Source organism: Lynx rufus, unplaced genomic scaffold (assembly GCF_022079265.1).
Source record: "Lynx rufus isolate CCGP_SWC_20201006 ecotype Redwood Valley unplaced genomic scaffold, mLynRuf1.p SCAF_1, whole genome shotgun sequence".
Classification (NCBI taxonomy): domain Eukaryota; kingdom Metazoa; phylum Chordata; class Mammalia; order Carnivora; family Felidae; genus Lynx; species Lynx rufus.
The window spans coordinates 193,270,166-193,275,248 of NW_025814823.1; positions in this window are offsets into that span (position 1 = coordinate 193,270,166).

The window sequence follows — 5,083 nt, forward strand, 5'->3', positions numbered from 1 at the left end:
AGCTGCTATTTGTGATTTCCTGGTTAGTTCATCCCTATCTGGCGGGGCTTCTCCCCAGGCAGCCCTACCTTTTGGCAGAGTTTGACAAATTGGAGAAGGCTGTCCTCCAGGTTTTGGGCTTTCCCCTTGGACAGTCTTTGCTCATGGGTGCCCTTCTAACTCATTTCAGGGACCCACGACTCTCATGGTGCATATCATGTACCTTTACCGATGCAGGTTCTTAGACCCCTGCCTCAGGCCTTCTGAGTCCCCAGGTTGAGTTTGGGCCCAGGTGTCTGCATTTTAATGAGCTCCCCAGAGGATTCTCATATAAGAGGCAGCTCTTGGGGGAACCCTGTGGTTGAGAAAGTGGACTGAAAGTCTGAACCCACAGCAGCTGCCGGAGGCAGATTCCTGTTCTATCTGAAGCACTTTTCTAAGAGTCAAAGCTGCCCAAGAATGGAATAAGCTGCCTTAAGAAGTAGTGAGCCGCCTGTCAATGCAGGTATGCAAGCACATGCCAGATAAATACCTGGCAGAGAGAGAGAGAACTCCAGCCCTAGCTCAGGAGTTGCAGTTCATGGCCATGACAATCTCTGTGGTTCCTTCTTCTTTGCCCTCTGCCCTACATCTCAGGAAATGCTGTCATTCCTCCAACTCCGTCACCATGCTCCCTTTCCTAGGGACATCTTGGTTTGAGTCTCATGTTTAAGAAAGGAATGAATGCTTTCCTGTCTTGGGACAGAAGGCTGGTGATGAAGAAGATCATTCTAGGCTGCCCCATTCAATTGCGCCACCACAGGGAACCCCCATCTGGGCCTCTGGGGCAGAGGAGCCCTGCCCTAGGCCTTCTGTACCTACCCCCCCCCCCCACTTTCCTTCTCCATCGTCACACATAATTTATAAAAAGAGTTGGAGGCAAAGGATGCTGTTGAGTCAGTTTGAGACTGTGCCCAAGAGAGAACTTGGAGCTGCCGTGCCTTGTGGCAACTGTGCCTAACGCCGCGTGTAATCACTGCCATGTGTCTCTGTCAAGAACTCCAGTATGCTTCCGTGCGGTCCCCGGAAACTCCCCTGTCAGGACCCTCCAAGCAGAAGACAAATGGACAAGTTAGGGTAGTGGTAAATCCTGCTGTCCTTCTGTTGTCAGCGGCCCCTTGAAGCAAATCAGCCCAGCAGGGGGCAGAGGGGAGGGCACGCCTGGCAGCGATGTTCTGGGGGACTGGGGTGCGTGGTTGCTCCCCAAGTGCATTTTCTCAAAGCGGGGCCTGGCCGATACTTTGTTTGGAGTGGATGGGTTGACATGCCAGTTGCTAAGGATCTGAGAAAGTAGTCAGGGAGGACAGTGGATTTTTTTATCTGCTCATTTCACCACCAATCCCCAATGAAAGCCCCACATCCCAGCCTTGTCTGGCCCTAGGCCTGCTCTCCCAGATGGCAGGACCTGGCTAGGTGTCCCCTCACCTGTGTTCCAAATCCAGCAGAGGAGGGTCTGGGTGGCTCATGCGGTTAAGTGTCTGACCCTTGACTTCAGCTCAGGTCATGATCTCACGGTTCCTGAGTTCGAGCCCCACATAGGGCTCCGCGCTGACCGTGCAGAGCCTGCTTGGGATTGGGTCTCCCTCTCTCTCTGCCCCTCCCGTGCTTGCTCTCTCTCTCTCTCTTAAAATAAATAAAAATAAAACTTAAAAAAACTAAAAAAAATAGAAGCCAGCAGAAGGCCCCCACCTCACCCTGAGCTCCACCGCTATCCTTGGAAACCCAACTCCTCTGAGCCAAAGCTGAGCACTTCCTCCTTGGATGAGACTTCCTTCCCCTCTTCAAGGGCACTGACTCTGTCTCCAGGCCCCTTGCCACCTCCATACTTTGAATGTCACTTTTAGGAATGGTGGCCACATAATTGAGCACCTACTATGTGCCAGACACCATGCTAGGGGTGCCACATGTATAACCGCAAATGTTCACAAACCCAAAATTATTAGTTCCATTTTGCAGATGACAAAAGTGAGGCACAGGATAGTTAAGCGACTTGCAAAGGTCTAGGTGACTTGAAAATCTGTAATCGGTTGGGTTTGCAAAGACAATAACAGTGAATACCAATGACAGTGGATCCGAACCCCTGAATTTGAATCTATGCTCTCACTCTTCTTTGTTGCCAGGAGGGTTGCTTTTATCTCTCTCTAAGCCTTAGTTTTTCTTTGTGTAAAATGGAGGCTGTAATCATCATCATCATACCCACTTCTTCATATTTGTGGTGAGCAGAATAACGGTCCCCCAATTTCTAGAACCTGGGAGTATGGTACCTGACATGGCAAAAGGGATTTTGCAGATGTGATTAAGTTAAGGGTTTTGACCTGGGGAGATTATCCTGGATTATCTGGGTGGGCTCAATATAATTGTAAGGGTTCTTATAGGAGGGAGGCAGGAGTCTCAGAGTCAGAGAGAGCACTGGAGAGAGATTTAAAGAGGCTAAGGGGTTGGTTTTGAAGATAGAGGAAGAGGCCATGAGCCAAGAAATACAGACAGTCTCTAGAAGCTGGAAAAGACAAGGAAACAGAGTCTCTTCTAAAGCTGCTAGAATGAATACAGCGCTTCTGACCCCTTGATTTTAGCTCAGTGAAGCCCGTGTCAGATTGCTGCCATCCAGAAATGTATCATGTGTTTTAAACCACTAAATTTGTGGTAGTTTGTTACCACAGCAACAGGGAACTAATAAGGGATTGGGACTTAAAAAATATCAGTAGGAGTGCCTGGGTGGTTTAGTCCATTGAGTGTCTGACTTTGGCTCAAGTCATGATCTCATGACTTATAGGTTCGAGCCCTGCATCAGGCTCTGTGCTGACAGCTCAGAGCCTGGAGCCTGCTTCAGATTCTGTGTCTCCCTTTCTCTTTGCCCCTCCTCCCCTCATGCTCTCTCTCTCTCTCTCTCTCTCTCTCTCAAAAATAAACGAACATTAAATTTTTTTTTAAAAAATAAGTTATACACCAGGCACATTGAGTTGGTTATACAAAAGTTCACAGCAGATACTGCCTCCTGGTTTTACTGTGAGGTTCTTAATATCTTACACAACTTTGTATTCCAAACATAATTTGTTATAACACTTGGTACATTGTAAGCACTTTCAATATTTAGTGGATGAATGATAATTTCATTCACTAAACAAAGGGGAGGGGGCAATCCTGGAAATAGTAAAGACTAGAGGTATGCATACGAAGTCTAAGAGGTGATTAAATTTCCCTTAAGTTAAGGCATTGATGGGTCTGGTTAAGACCCTAATGATTTGTCCTGTGTATAGAATGACATATTATCTATTGGGGCACCTGGGTGGCTCAGTTGGTTGGGCGTCCGACTTTGACTCAGGTCATGATCTCGCAGTTTGCGGGTTTGAGCCCTATATAGGGCTCTGTGCTGACAGCTCAGAACCTGGATCCTGTCTTCGGATTCTGTGTCTCCCTCTCTCTGTCCCTCCCCCACTCATGCTCTGTCTCTCAAAAATAAATAAATGTTGGGGCGCCTGGGTGGCGCAGTCGGTTAAGCGTCCGACTTCAGCCAGGTCACGATCTCGCAGCCCGTGAGTTCGAGCCCCGCGTCAGGCTCTGGGCTGATGGCTCAGAGCCTGGAGCCTGTTTCCCATTCTGTGTCTCCCTCTCTCTCTGGCCCTCCCCCATTCATGCTCTGTCTCTCTCTCTGTCCCAAAAATAAATAAACGTTGAAAAAAAAAAAAATTTAAAAAATAAATAAATGTAAAAAAAAAAAATTGAAGAATGACCTATTATACAATTAACAGTGTTTACCAAGGACTTTACTAGGTATACCTTCATACAGAGAAGAGCACAGCTCAAGACTTACCTTCTATAGGGAGGTCTTCTGTCCCCACTCCAGTACATTGTGATGGTTATTTGTTGGAACTCTTGGTTACAGGCGGTAGCAATTCAAATCAAATGTATCTGAGAAATACATACATACATGCATGCAGTAACCACAAATTTAAAAACCACCTGAATTTGTTGGCTAGTGTAACTAACAGACCACCTCTAGCTGCAGGTCTAACTTCAGGTACTGTTGTTGGATCCAGGCATTTGAATGATGTCATCAGGATTTGTTCTCACCCTTTCTGAGCTTTGCTTTCGTCTGTGTTGACTTCATTTTAAGGCATGTTCTGCCCACGTGGCATATCTCACGTGTTAACCTGGGGTGTTAACCGTGGTAACCTGGGGTGTTACCAGGTTAGCAATCTCCAGGAAAAGAGCATCTCTTTCACAACAAATGTAGCAAAAGTCTTGAGACGGATTCTGATTGGTCCAACTTGAATCAGATGCCTGTTCTTGAACCAATTACTTTAGCCGGGGAGCTGGAACACCTACCTCATGGTTAGACGTGGGTCATGGGCCGAACATGGAGATAAGACGATCTCAGGATTGTGAGGACGATCTCAGTCCTCACATGGACTGAGAGTAGGGGAGGAGTGGTCCCCAAATGGAAATGGAGGAAGCATTACCGGAGAAAGGGAGTGGGCCGGGCAGGCACAAACTACAGAATTTTCTTGCCCCAGATCACTTAGAGTAGGATGCAGAAATAGTACTAGAATCCAGCCTCTTGAATCACCCCAAAGTCTGGTTCCTCAGTCAAATGGGCTGCAGTGTGAGGGCTGGATCTGCAAATAAAACTCTCAGGCCTCCTGGGATTTCCTGGAAAAATAACGAGGAGTATGAGGGTGGAGGGTTGGCAGAAATAGACACTTCCTGTTCATACAAGAGGCTCAGACTCTCAGAATTGGAAGGCCACCAAGTCTGACTTCTCCATTCCCTTCACAACATCCTCTCCAGGTGGCTGGCAGCCTCTGTGTGTACTGCCAGGGACAGGAAACACACTCCTATTCTGAGACAGTCATTTTGTGATACCTCTGACCATCAAAAATAAATATCCCTATTTGGAGTCCAAATCTTCTTCCTGTAGCTTCCACCTCCTTACCCTGGGAATCACAGAGAATAAGTCAAACTCCTTTGGAATGGCCCAGAATAAAAGTGCACCGAGACTGAGAGTCAGAAGAATATGGTTCTGATACAGGCTCTCTGCCAGGAGAGCAAAGAAAATGCAACGAAA